Raw genomic sequence first — 16,067 nt, 5'->3', positions numbered from 1 at the left:
AAAAAAAAAAAAACATTAAATTAAAATCTTGAATTAAGCCAAAAAAAAAAAAAAAATCTGCCAATAGAACTAGTGAAAATAATCTTGGTAAGATTTATTGAAATCAGATCAGAAAGGTGGTTTGGAGCGCTGGCCCTTTAAATGCACATGAGTCACTTCAGGCTCCGCCCCCTACAGGTTGTTGGCGGTGCTGGCTGTTCAACCGACAACTGAACATTTTAGGTAATGGGCCCAAGTTTGGACATATTTTCAGCATGGAATACAACCGCTGCTGCTGACAAACAGTTATGGAGAAATACTGGTCTGAAGTCTGGACCTGCTAGGTTAGAGACGGAGCAAAGTACCCACTAATTTACCATTACGTTAAACCAATGAAGACATGATGTATCTTTAAATTAGTTATTTACTTGCAAAAAGAGCAGTAAAAGTGGGGGGATGACCGGGGGGAGAGCTCTGCCCTTCTATGAAATGTCCTGTCCAGCCTGCCAGAGCTGAAGGAACCCCCATTTAACCGTGGAGAAATAAAACAAACTGATTTAAACACAGAGAGAGTAAATAACATACATGTGGGCCTCAGGGTTCAGCACCATGGACAGAGACAACAGCCTTCTGCAGTTAGAGACACTTCAGCACCACGGACAGCAATAGCCGCCTTCTGCAGTGAGAGACACTTCAGCACCATGGACAGCAACAGAAGCCTTCTGCAGTCAGAGACACTTCAGCACCATGGACAGCAACAGAAGCCTTCTGCAGTGAGAGAAACTTCAGCACCCTGGACAGCAACAGCAGCCTTCTGCAGTGAGAGACACTTCAGCATCATGGACAGCAACAGAAGCCTTCTGCAGTGAGAGAAACTTCAGCACCCTGGACAGCAACAGCAGCCTTCTGCAGTGAGAGACGCTTCAGCACCATGGACAGCAACAGCAGCCTTCTGCAGTTAGAGACACTTCAGGACCGTGAACAACAACACCAGCCCTCTGCAGTTAGAGAAACTTCAGCACCCCGGACAGCAACAGCAGCCCTCTGCAGTTAGAGACACTTCAGGACCATGGACAGCAACAGCAGCCTTCTGCAGTGAGAGACACTTCAGCACCATGGACAGCTACTGCAGCCCTCTGCAGTCAGAGACACTTCAGCACCATGGACAGCGGACAACACTAAACTCTGCATTAGTTTGTTAGTTTGAATCTAAAATAAGAAATAAAAAAAACAACAGTGAATCCAAAAAAAAAAACAAAAACACAGACGTCTGTCCGTTTTAGAAGAACTTCAGGGCTTCCAGAGGAACTTGTGTAGGTGTTATTCTTTAAAACTTCATCCAGTTCATTTAAATAACACATTAATATTTACTTGGTCTGAAAAGGAATGAGTTTACAGGAAAAATACAAAAACTGCCTCAGAGTAAATGAGCCAAATCTGACATAATTTAATACGATGAATAAAAACACATTCCCAAAGTGTTTATTATTGGATGTTTTCAATGTACATGATAATGTTATTCTGTATAATGTTAACCTTAAACATTTTCTTGCCTATTTCAGTATTTTTTCTTCAATTTTGTTCTGTTTGTTGCTTATTTTAAAATTTTTTACTTTATTTTATTCATTTTTTTGCTTATTTTTTCCCATTATTTATCATTTTTTTTAATACATTGTTTTCTTCATTTTTGTTCATTTTCTCCATTGTCATTGATCCAACTCTATGGGTTTTACTGGTGAATCAATACTGTAGAAGATGATGATGTTTCCATAGTAACTACGGAGCCTCTGAATGTCCAAATATGGTCATATCTGATGACCATGAAAAGATGAAGAACTGTATTTTACACCAATTATATACACATATTTCTTCAATTTTGTTCAGTTTGTGGCTTATTTTGTTCTTGTTGCTGATTATATATGATGATTATATTATAATTATTAATTATTATTATTATTATATTATTATATTAATTATATACTGATTATATTCATTTTGTCGATTACTTTGGCTGTTGTGGTTCATTTTGTTGGCTAACTGATTAATTTTCCTTAAGGTTTGTAAAAATGTTTTGATTATTTTGTTTATTTTTCAACCTTTTCTGGCCTATTTCATTTGTTTTTCCCCAGTGTTGTTCAGTTTGTTGCTTATTTCATTAATTTTTACTTTATTTGACTGAGTTTTTTGCTTACTTTACATCTTTATATCTACATTTATATCTACATGGATGTTGGTTTATGATCATTTGTGCAGTAAATTTCTAAATGTCTCATTATGCAGAACCTGTCCAGTGAATGTTCTGGTCATGTTCAGACAGTGTTTGGACGTAGATCTGCTAGCTCTGACACAAACACTTCTTTGGACTCAAACCCATTCTCTCATTAATTCTTAGAATTTCACATTTTGGCCCAGACTGTGTCTTAGAAACTAGAGCCAAGCAGCATTTGGACGGAATATTTCTTTATTATTGGCTGAAGTTTGGCTCAAATTGGGGAATTGTGTTGAATCCATGTGAAGTTTTCAACACGTTCACTATGGAGACTCCAAATGGACGTTGGACAGATGACACACTTCTCTGTAGACTTGAACTATGTGGACAGTACTGGTGGAAAAGAAAGTTCTGGAGGATTTTAAGAAAGTATCCATGGCTACCACAGGCAGTGATGTTGATGGTTGGGATTTAACCCATTAAGACCCAGTGTTTTTTTGGGGTTTTTTTTCAGTGTATTTTAACCTTTCTTAAGCAGTTTATCAGCAGTCATTTTAATATTACCCTCCATATTTTGCATTTTTCAGTGAAAATCTGGTATTTTACCATTTTTAATTCACTGAACATGTAGAAACATGCGGCCTGGGGGACAAAACCACCCCCCCGAAGATTCCAATCTGGCCCTTGGGATGAATTTGCAAAGTACAAGTTAGGTCATCACACTCAAAAATAATATCATAATAACCTGTAAATAATGACAACACCATTGTTTTTGCTTTGATTTAGTGCAAAAAACTAAATAATGAAAATGTTTACATTTACAAACTATCCTGTAACAATAAAATGCAAACAACCTGAAATGTCCAAAGAAAATTCAGTGTAATTTTAACAATATTCTGCCTGTTATTAAATGTTTCGTATCGTAGATCTGCTCTGTAATGCATATGTAGAAATGATAAGTCAAGGCATAATATTGATAAATTTGTACTTATATTACTTTACAAATGTAATTTTTTTCAGGCTATTCACTTTTTTTTTTGTTTGGATAGTTTGTAAATGCAAATATTGGCATAATTTAATGTCATTTTTTGCACTGAAACAATTTGGAGTTGTCATTATTTATTGGCTATCATGTTATTATTTGACTGGTTCGGCCCACTGCAGATGAAATTGGGCTGAATGTGGAACCTGGAAGAAAATGAATTTGACACCTTTGATGTAGATGATCATAAAAAGTTGAGCTTAAAGTGGAGGATTATTATGTCAGAAAAAGAGAAAACTGATGAAAAAGGGACTTTTTTTAAAAGCAAAATCTCTCATTAACTGAACATAATCCCAGTGTGTCCATCCAGTGTCACTGATCCAACTCCATGGGTTTTACTGGTGAATCAATGTTGTAGAAGATGACGGTGTTCCTACGGTAACTATCGAGCCTCTGACGATGAAAAATTGTATTTTACATCAATTATTTCCACATATTTCTTCAGTACTGTTCAGTCTGCGGTCTATTTTGTTCTTGTTTCTGATTTTTTTTTTTTTTTTTTTTGGATTTTTTTGGATTTTTTAAAATTATTTTGTTAATGTTTAACATTTTCTTGCCTGTTTCATTATTTTTCTTCAATTTTGTTCAGTTTGTGATTTATTTTTTCAATATTACTTAATATTCTATTCATTTGTTGATTTTTATTCCTTTTATTTATTGCTATGGCTGTTTTGGTACATTTTGTTGGTTATTTTATTATTTTGTAATTTATTTTACTTAGTTTTTGTTTGTTTTTTCCATATTATTTACATTTGTCTGTTTTTTTAAATTCATTTTTGTTCATTTTCTCCACTGTTGTTGATCCAACTCCATGGGTTTTACTGGTGAATCAACGTTGTAGAAGATGACGGTGTTTCCACGGTAACGATGGAGCCTCTGAACGTCCAAATATGGTCATATCTGATGACCATGAAAAGATGAAGAACTGTATTTTACACCAATTATTTTTACAGATTTCTTCAATTTTGTTCAGTTTGTGGCTTATTTTGTTGTTGTTGCTGATTACATTTTTCATTTTTTTTATTCATTTTGTTCATTTTATTGATTACTTTGGCTGTTCTGGTTCATTTTATTGGCTAATTAATTAATTTTCCTTTAGTTTTGTAAAAATATTTTGATTATTTTGTTTATTTTTCAACATTTTCTTGCCTATTTCATTTGTTTTTTTCCCCAGTTTTGTTCAGTTTGTTGCTTATTTTATTAATTTTTACTTCATTTTATTGAGTTTTTTCTTATTTTTTCCCACTTTTTGCTTATTTTTTGGTTGCTGATAGCCATTTGGATCTGAGTTTGTGTTTTTGTTTGTGGAAAAAACAAGAAAAATGCATCATTTTGAGGTTGATAATCTCAGGTTGAGCTTTATTTTCTCTTTGGTCAGTCGTTGACAGTGTGTTCTGTGCAGTTTTGTGGTTCCACGGTGACAATGTGTTCAGTCTGATCAAAGTGACATAATAAAAACGAGTGTTATTATGGAGCCGCAGAGGGTGTTAAAGAGTCTACACTGATAAACGAAAACACATTCACACCGATGTCACCTTGTAATAATACTTTTTGGGTTTCAGCTTCTTACTCTCGTGGGAAAGTCTGCGTCGTGCACAATGAGGACGCTGAAAAATGTCAGAAAATGATGAAAAGTTCCCAACGCGTCATCCTCAAACGTCTTTTTCAGTCTCAAACCCGACGATATTCAGTCCCAGTCGAGGAGAGGAGCAGGAAATATTCACATATAAGAAACTGAAACCGGAGAAGAAAAAAAGAGTTGCATTTAAATCAAGTAATCAACAACTAAACAATGATTAGTTGCAGCTCAATAGTGAAGTAACAAAAGCCACGTCCATAGTTGGAAAACTTCGACGAAATCGGATTTTTTATTTTATTATTATTTTTCTTTTCTTTATAAGCAATAAATTGAGTGCAGCTGAAATCATCGATAAGGAGCTGATGTGATGAACCCATAAAAATCCAGAGCTACTGGTGTGGCAGTTCTCTAATGACTTTTTCTCTCTGTTTTGCTTTTTTTTTTTTTTGCTGCAACAGACATTTGATATTTCACTCAATATAAGTAAATGAGAGAGAGAGAGAGAGAGAGAGAAAAAAGGTTTTAAAAATTCATAAAAAAATTTGAACTTTGATGTACTTTTACCAAAATGTAATCACATGTATTCTGGGTCAATGGTAATCTATAAACCCAATTTAGTATGAATTCAACAAGTTGTTTTACTGTTAGAGACATTAGATTTTTCACCCATTATAAGGAAATGGAAAAAAAATAAAATAAAATAAAATCATAAAATATTTTAACTTTGACCTACTTTTGCCAAAATGTAATCACATCTATTCTGGGTCACTGGTAATCTATAAACCCAATTTGGTATGAATTCAAGCAACAGTTTTTCTGTTAGAGACATTAGAATTTTTGCCAATTTTAAGAAAATCGAGAAAATAAATAAATAAATAAAAGATAAAAAAAAAATACATGAAAAATTTTAACTTTGACCTAGTTTTACCAAAATGTAATCACATCTATTCTGGGTCACTGGTAATCTATAAACCCAATTTGGTCTGAGTTCAACCGATAGGTTTTTTTTGTTAGAGACATTAGAATTTTTGCCCATTATAAGTAAATGGGGAAAAAAAAGATGACAAAAATTCATAAAAAATTTTAACTTTGACCTACTTTTGCCAAAATGTAATCACATCTATTCTGGGTCACTGATAATCTATAAACCCAATCTGGTATGAATTCAACCAATAGTTTTACTGTTAGAGACATTAGAATTTTCACCCATTATAAGGAAATGGAAAAAAAAGAAAGATTTAAAAAAAATCATAACAAATTTGAAATTTGACCTACTTTTACCAAAATGTAATCACATGTTTTCTGGGTCACTGGTAATCTATCAACCCAATCTGGTCTGAATTCAACCAATAGTTTTGCTGATAAAATGTGAACAAACAAACAAACAAATAGAACCAAAAATAACACCCGCTGCCTCTCCTTTGGGGGGTGGGGTCAAAATAAAAGTTAATAAAAATCCATCCTTGAAATCCATTTAAAAACGTTTGTACCAGAACTTGTTTGGATTTAGTCATGTATGAACGTGTTTGTGCTTCCTGCCTCTCATCCTCATTTTTCCAGGCTTTAGTTCCAACATTTCATGCTTAAGTTGTTACTCACATGACCAAACCTAAATAATGCAGTAGTTTGATAAAAAACAGACCAACATCTGCACATGATCATGAATGAAAGGCAGCCATGTGAACCCACACCTGAGCGTGGCTTATTGTGCAGATATGAAGTCACACTTCATTATCTTAACTGTGAATGTCAGCAAAATGAACAGAAATCAGTTCAATTAAAAAACAAAGGTTATATCAAATAAATAAAAAACAAGTATTCAGCTACGATGCTGCGCTGTAGTGGATCTGTTTCCTTTCAAGATTCAAGAATGTTAAGAAAACAGAATATACAATTTTACAAAAAGTGAAATAAGAAATAAAAATAGATACAAAATATGAATAGACACAACATTAACAACGGTCATAAACAGACTTTATTTATAAATTCCAAATTTACATCTAAAAATGAAATTTCTTTGCTGTTGGCTCAAGAGGCAGTAGAATTAAATAAAACAGAAACTACATTAATGATAAAATATAATGCAAATGTGTCAAGTACAGAAAGACTATGGTTCAGTGTTTAAAAAAAAAAAAACTATTATCAATAATAAAAACAGGATCAGAAATATTAACAAAATGTAATAATAATAATAATAATATTAACTGTGTGTGTGTCTGTGTGTGTGTTATAGATAGATAGACAGACAGACAGACAGACAGACAGACAGACAGACAGATAGATAGATAGATAGATAGATAGATAGATAGATAGATAGATAGATAGATAGATAGATAGATAGATAGATAGATAGATAGATAGATAGATAGATAGATAGATAGATAGATAGATAGATAGATAGATAGATAGATAGATAGATAGATAGATAGATAGATAGATACAGGGTGGGGAAGCAAAATGTACAATATTTTGAGGCAGGGATTGAAAGACAGTGTATGACCAATGAGTTTATTGAAAGTCATGAGAATTTAAATCTTCAAATCATATTTTACTGCATTTCTAACGCTCCTGTTGTCTACCTCAAGTTCAGTTGCCATGTTGCTCATGGATTTGATTGGATCCTTTAGGATTTTGAGCTTTAATAAAAGCTTTGGTACGTTTTTTGTTGCTTCCTCCACTTCCAGACTTTCTGGTAATAGTTTTGCTCATAGTCATTCTCTTCTTTCCATTATAAACAGTCTTTATGGACACTCCAACTATTTTGGAAATCTCCTTTGGTGTGACGAGTGCATTCAGCAAATCACACACTCTTTGACGTTTGCTTTCCTGATTACTCATATGGGCAAAAGTTTGTGAAAAGGTATGGATAATAGTGTTAGGTATGATTATGACATCAGTATATGTTTGGGTTCAAAACAACTGACGTAGTGTCTGCTGAGAAAAAACAACTAAATGTTCAGTGTACATTTGGCTTCCCCACCCTGTGTATATATATATATATATATATATATATATATATATATATATATATATATATATATATATATACACAGGGTATATATATATATATATATATATATATATATATATATATATATATATATATATATATGTATACTGCATTTTTCACTCTAGTCCACAGGTGTCAAACATGTCACATCCGGCCCACCAAAGGGTCCAGTCCGGATCGCGGGATGAATTTCTGAAATGCCAAAATTACACTCAAGATATTACCAGTCAATCCTTTTACTTTAGAGACCATATAAAGCCCTACTTTAGTCTCAAGTGGGTCAGATCAGAAAAATAAATGAAACTGTGTACATTTACAAACTAGCCTTTCACAAAAAATATTTTTAAAAAAAAATAGAAATGCCCTAAGAGAAGTAAATGTAAGTTTACTAATATTCTACCAGTTACTAAAATATTTTGTGTATTTGCAGATCCATTGTGATCTGTAAGTTTTAATGCGCATTTACAAATGATAAGCAGAGGCAGAGCAGAGTTAAAATTGCACTTATTTTTCTTAATAATATTTCAGTTTGTTTCATGTTTGTTCATGTTATTCATATTTTTTAAAGGATAGTTTATAGGTGTAAATGTTCCATAATGTAATTTGACTTTTTTCACTATAAAACACATTGAAATATTTGGAGTTGGCATTATTTATATGTTATTATGTTATTAACTTAGTGGTCCGGCCCACTGCAGATCAGATTGGGAGGATGTGGCCCCTGAACTAACAGGAGTTTGACGGCCCTGCTCTGGTCCTTCACTTGAACAGTCAGATCTTCAGTGTAGCTCTATAGTTTCTGTCTGTGGCAGCGCTCATATCTGACATATGCCAGTGGAGTTGGATCCTGGTTCTGCTTCTTTGTGTCTCTTTTTTGGACTCACTGGGTCCAACCACAGTCCTCCTCCGGTCTGAGTCCATGTGGGTCCAGGTTTACGGGCCTGGTCCTGTTTCATGGCTGCAGTAAACTGATAAGACTGAATAAATCTGAGTGTGTTAAAGCCGTCACATACTCAGCTTTGACAAATGTCTTGTCATCTGATGCCAGCGTTCAGTTGTGAGTAAAACTCATCAGTGCCAGTCCAGGTAACACACACACACACACACACACACACACACACACACACAGCTGGGACACACTTTTAGGAACCAGAGTTAATAAAATGGACTGCAGAGGTCCATCAGCTGGTCCTCATGTTTAACACACGACCATGTCCAGGCCTGAAGCCCACACACATACAGGTGGAATCCAACTTTTATTTCAACTCTGTCAAACATCCTTCCCAGATGATCATTATGAACTGATATCGACGCCAAGGAATCAGTGTGAGATTAACAGGAATAATGAAACAGTGCAATAAGCGTTGGACATGTTCTGATATTGGAGAAGCTGTCAGCGTGTAAAGAACACACCAGCATCTCCTGAAAACCTCAATTAAGTTTCCTCTTTATTGAATAGGGAGAGTGTGTCTCCATTTGCATCGATCCGTCTGTGGAACATCCAACATTTAGACACAACACACACACCGACGTCTGCCAATCATCTGCACATGTCAGCTATCAATTAATAATCAATTTATAAGGATATTGGGCGACATGGTGGTGCAGTGGTTAGCACTCGTGCCTCACAGCAAGAAGGTCCTGGGTTCGATTCCAACACCAGTCGACGGGGGGTGGGCCCTTTCTGTGTGGAGTTTGCATGTTCTCCCCGTGTCTGCGTGGGTTCTCTCCGGGTACTCCGGCTTCCTCCCACCATCCAAAAACATGCACTAACAGGTTAATTGGTTAATCTAAATCGCCCATAGGTGTGAATGTGAGAGTGATTGTTTGTCTCTATATGTTCAGCCCTGCGATGAACTGGCGACTTGTCCAGGGTGAACCCCGCCTTCACCCCCATGTAGCTGGGATAGGCTCCAAGCGACCCCCGTGACCCTAGTGAGGATAAAGCAGGTTCAGAAAATGAATGAATGAATGAATTATAAGGATATTACCTCAGAAGATTCCAATAATAATAATAATAATAATAATAATTATATATATATATATATATATATATATATATATATATATATACACACACACACATATGTATATATATGTATATATATATATATATATATATATATATATATATATATATATATATATGTGTGTGTGTGTGTGTGTGTGTGTCTGTGTGTGTGTGTGTCTGTGTGTATTTAAAACAGTCAGAATTCTGAGGAAAAAGTCAGAATTTTGACTTTTATTCCCTCAGAATTCTGACTTTAATCTCAGAACAGTAATAAAAAAAATATATATTTAAAACAGTTCATATTCTGAGATTAGAATCAGAATTCTGACTTTTTCTCAGAATATATATATATATATATATATATATATATATATATATATATATATATATATATATATATATATATATATATATATATATATATATGTATTGGACTCTTTTTTTTGTGGCTAATCCTCTTCTGTATTTGTCAGTCCCAGTCCGTCCCTGTTTATATCTATATGTAATTCTACGTCCTCGTGTGCAGGGGTGGTGGTGGTGGGGTTCCTCCTTCTACCTGTACCATCCTATTGGCTGTGATCAAAGACAAACGCCCTCATCACTGTGTGGAGGAGGAAACTGGAGTCTGTAATCTGCCTGTGGATGCAGCCTCAGCACCACTATCATGTTTCCTCTGGTTTTCCCACCGGACCTGCTCACTAACCAGGAACTACATGGACCAGGAGGACGGAAAAACATGGATGTATGGATGGATGGGGGGGTGGGGCATCTTCACCTCCTCCTCCTCCTCTTCCTCCTCCTCTATCTCCTCCGCCTCTGCTCTGTCCATTTGCCATCTGTTTATTGTTTGTTTATGTGCTTTCTGGGTTGTTATCTCTCATCCCCCTGTCTTCATCATCTTCCTCTCTGTATTTCATCCCCAGACCTCCTCTTCTTCTTCTTCTTCTTCTTCTTCCTCCTCCTCCTGCCACCCATTACACATCTCCACCATCTAGGAAAAGAGTGGATGGCAGTGAAACAAATAAACACGTCTGTATCTCTGTGTTTGTTTGGCGTGCACCCTCCCCCTGCATCCCTTTTCTTTTTTCCTTTTTTTTTTTTTTCCTGCCTTAAGTGGACGTATTTGTGACCATTAAACATGGATGACACTGCCCACTGTCGTCCTTGATACATTATCAATCACTATTTTAGTCTTTTCATTATAAAAGTCTCTAAACCCAGTTGAAGGATGGATACAGAAACAGACATATGGGCGAGATCTCTAATGAAAAAGGAAAAAAATAAAATAAAAAAAGAGTACACACACACACACACACACACACACACTCAAGAGCAATATAAACAAAAATAATGCAGAGGCACTTGTGTGATGTGAAGTGCCGAGTCAGCGCAGCCTGGTTTAATTACTGTTCACCTGGACCAAAGGCCTAATGGAAGACTTGGCTGCAGGCCCAGACAAACAAACGTTCTACTTGGCTTCAAGCGCCACAAAAATCTTGGGTCTGACTCATGTTGGGCTCGTCGGTGTCGTCAGTCGGCAAAGCTGCAAAGACAAACTGCAAACAACCGGCGACGACAGGGGAGTTGTCGCTAACAACATATATATATACACAGGTCCAAGAGCAGACGACGCCGACGCCAGAGAGGATCAGAGCGCCGACGAAAAGATGAAAACACACCGTTTTGTTTTGGTTCATATAGGAAGGTCTGTGTATCTGCTGGAAAATGGGACTGAATGAGGAAGGATGACTGTGAAGTCTGACCCAGACGCAGGATGTGGAGATGTGTCTAATGGGTTGACAAACGTTACACTAACATACATTTTTTTTTTTTTTTTACATATTCATTTATCAGTTTTTGATGCAGATTTAAGTTACATTGAACATTTGAATATTCAGTTTCAGAGGCATGTCCCAATCTTCCCATTCCCTCACATTTTCAACCCTGGTCCAACATGACACTTGATGATAGTAATAAAAAAAAGGCAAGGTACTCACAGAACAAAAAAAAAAAAAAAAAAGGAACAGAGAATAAAATTTAAAAAATAAATAAATAAATAAAAAATAAAATAGAATAATAAAAGCAAAGCAAAGAAAAGAAAAGAAAAAAATTACTTAGCCTAATTGTAAACAAATCTGCTTATTCACAATTACATCCTACACTGTAAAAAAAAAAAAAAAAAAAAATCTGTAATTTAACAGAAGTTTCAGTGTTTATTTTACAGATTTTTCCTGTATTTTTAAGATACAGGAAAATATCAAAGAAATGAAAAAAATAGACTGTGATTTTACACGTCAAATGTAAAAAAAAAAAAAAAAAACACTTACAAACTGTAACTGTGAATAACCATAAAATTTCCATTTTTTGAAAGAATTTTTTTTCTTTTTTCCACAGAAAAATACATTTAAAATACATTAAAACACTGAAACAAAGTTAAATAAATAAATAAAAAATGAAATAAGCAACTAGTATTTGAATTTGGTCCCAGTAGTGTTACTTTTGGCTCTTTTTTTCTAAATCAGCTGTTTTTTGACACCTCTTTAACTCCATAAATCAGTTCCACGGTCAAAACTCAGTAAAAAAAAAAAAAAAAAAGGAAAATCACCACAACACTGGAAACAACGGGAAAAACAAAACAAAACAAAACAAAACAAAAAAAATACAAGAGGAAAAAAAGCCCAAACCGTCTATTTTTATATTATATTCCACATGTAAATCAGGTAATTTTCTGCTCTCATCCTCATCTGTCTTTCCTCTCGGACCCTGCACTGTCTAAAATATCGCGAGACTTTTAGTAGGTATCGCGGGATTTGGTCCGCTATACTTACAAATAGGGCTCCCGCGGTAGCACCTAGCTAGGTGTACGACCGGGAGGTTGGAGTTTCTGCAGGTAGGCGTTTAGCCCTTTTATTCGTTTTATTTTTAGCGGTAAACTGTTCGGTGGTAACTGTTATGCCTGCCAACCTTTTTAGACACCTGCACTGTCCGGAAACGCCGCACAGTCTCTGTTAATGAACGACAAGAACTGGTAAGCTTTGTCATTGTTTGTTCGGAGCTAACATGCTAATGCTAGCGCTCCCATTTGCTATTGTTGTTTGTAGCTAACATGCTAATGCTAGCGCTCCCATTTGACATTGTTTGTTCGGAGCTAACATGCTAATACTGCTGTTTAGTTTGTAAACCTGTTAACTCAGGGGTGTCAAACTCATTTTAGTTCAGGGGCCACATTCAGCCTGATACGATCTAAAGTGGGCCAGACCAGTAAATTAATATAAATAATAGGATAAGAACTTATAAATAATGTCAATTCTAGAGTTTTCTTTCTCTGTTTTTGAGTGAGAAAAGTCAAATTCCATAATGACAATGTTTACTTCTATGAACCGTACTTGAATGTAACACAAACAAATATGAACCTGAAAATTCTTAAGAAAAATCAGTGCAATTTTGACAATATTATACCTTAGTGTGTTATATATCTATATGCGTCATAACTTACAGCTCACAGTGGATCTACAAACACACAAAACATTTAATAAAAGGTCGAATATTGGCAAAATTCCACATACTTCTCTTAAGAAATTTCAGGTTATTCACATTTTTCGCCAAAGGCTAGTCTGTAAAAGTAAACATTTTTGTATAATTTTATTTATTTTTTTGTTTACATGACAACTAAGAGAAAAATTTGTAGTTTTCATTTTTTTATAGGTTATTATCATAGTATTTTGTTGGTTCTGACCCACTTAAGATTGAATTGACCTAAAATGATTCTAACATACTTGACTGTTAATATCGTCAGTGTAATTTCTGTATTTCACAAATTCATCCCAGGAGCGAAATTGGACTGTTTGGTGGGCCGGATTTGGCCCCTGGGCCGCATGTTTGACACCTGTGTTTTAGCTGGTGCTAGTTGTACTGTGTTTGCATTGTATTGTGAAATCTATGTAAAGACTTTTCTTCTCCATTTTCTTTTTGCATTTGTATTGCATTGTAGAGTATTCAAACCTTATTCATGTACATGATTCTGAAACTTAAAGGTGGGGTGTGAGATGTTTTCCTGGAGCCTTTTTTACTATATTGCTTAAAATCCCCTTCACACCCCGATTACAACCAATTAATGAAATGCTCTAACACAAAAATTTTTAAATGTGGTCACCTGTGGAATGGACAGGACTGAAAAAACACCATCCAATCATTTTAGGCGCCCAATCGAAATGATTGAATGATGATATGTCTATCAAAGTCAACTGCCATTCATCCCTCCCCCCTCTGCACGTACCCCTCTTTGTGCATGAATCGTGTGCTCTCAGAGGTTTAGAGCACTTGTACAGGAAATGAAGCCAAAGCCAGAGCTTGACTATATTAGTCATATTAGGATGGAAAGTTCACTGGCAAATGGTTTTGTCACTAACATAAATGAGTAGGAAATAGGGGTGTAAGAAAATATCGGTTCTGCAATATTTCATTTCACAATACTGTATTGATGTTAAAAAGTACTGTATCGATATTTTTAGGTATTTATTCAAATGCAGATATTGTGGAGGTTAATTTTTGTTTTTCTTTTTTGTTTATATCTTATTATTTATCACTCTTTTATTAAATAATGGTTATCTGAAGCATCCTAAAAGCACTTTTTTGCTGTCTGAGAGAGGCAGACGTTAGTTCCTTTGTTGTGCACAAAAATAATGTTATGATATTAGTTATGAACTAATACAATATGAACATTTGAACAGGATCTTAAACCATAGTGTCTGTAAAACATAACTTAACTTTTAACTCAGGGAAATTTTGTGATGTAGCATTAGATCCTGTTCTGATCAAATAAAAATGTGTTCAGTATTTATGCATATTTCTGGTGTAATTCAAGGAAATAATCATTAAGAAGAAAGAAACAAACAAAAAATTTCCTTTTTAACAGTATTATGATATATCATGGTATATCGTATCGAGATCCTGGTATTGTGAGTTGTATCGTATCACCAGATTCTTGCCAATACATAGCCTTAGTAGGAAATGTAACGTTGGTCAGATAGGTATGAACTGGGGCTGTTCTGTAAGGGCAGAGGTGTTGAAGGAGACTGAGTGAGGTATCCATGGATCGGGGCCACCGGAGCCGGGCGAATTGTTGCTGTGCAGTGCTCGTGAACCCTCAAGAACAAGCATTGTGCGTGCCAGTACTCTGGAGGGGGGATGTCTGAAGAAAGGGGTTTGTACTTTTAAATTGAGTATTTTCAAAATGTAGCTGCTCGAACCTATTTTTCTAAGATCTCATACCCCACCTTTAAAGAGTCCTCTTCTCCATTTTCTTTTTGCATTTATATTGCAATGTACAGTATTCAGATTTTATTCATGTACAGGATTCTGAAACTTAAGCTATGATATAATATGACTGATTGTAATTTAGTATGATACTTGGAAACTGTATTACTGATTACTGGTCCTGTTTTGTATACTGTAGGCCAGGTCGTTCGAACTAATCATTGGATGGCGAGCTAAATAGTCCATGAGCCTGAAGAAAACCCAGTCATCGCTGAAGGCAGGTTTCTACCAGTGCGGTAGGAGGTGCTACAGGTACTTCCCCCACACCTTCATTCGCACATATTAACTCTGGATCTGTGGACTCTTCTGCCCTCTGCTGTATATGGACTTTCCAGGGTTTTGGGTTCGAACAATATGAACTATCTGTAATTTATTATTAACTTAAGTGCACTATGTACATATTGTAAATGAGTTAAGCCATTTTTTTTTATAGTTTGTAGGGATGCACCGATACCACTTTTTTCCAGACTGAGTAAGAGTACTTACATTTGAGTACTTGCTGATACAAAGTACCGATACAACTACTTAATAATCCCGTTCCAGTACTTAGTTCCTTTTGTAAATGTACTTTATTGTCGTTGTCATTAGTCTGACTGGAACAAAGTGCTGCTACTGACTTTTAATGTGTTGGAATGAGCGTTTCTCAATTAATCCACCAGGGGGCGCCGCTCTTAATTAACCATACTGGACAAATACCACGAAGAAGAGGAAAGTTTAATGAGAAGAAGAAGAAAGTCAGTAGCAACAAACATGGAGACGACAGAGGCAACACTAATGTGATACTAATATTGCAGTGTTTTCGCTGGTAAGGTTTAAAAGCTTAGCTTCAGCAGGAGGAGAAAAGAGAAATGAGCCATAAGTTTGGTTTTCACTTCTGCTGGCGGCAGTCCGCACCACTCCGTACTCCCGCTGGTATTCTCA

Source organism: Sphaeramia orbicularis, chromosome 18, assembly GCF_902148855.1.
Source record: "Sphaeramia orbicularis chromosome 18, fSphaOr1.1, whole genome shotgun sequence".
NCBI lineage: Eukaryota > Metazoa > Chordata > Actinopteri > Kurtiformes > Apogonidae > Sphaeramia > Sphaeramia orbicularis.
Note: the sequence above shows the minus strand (reverse complement) of the source record.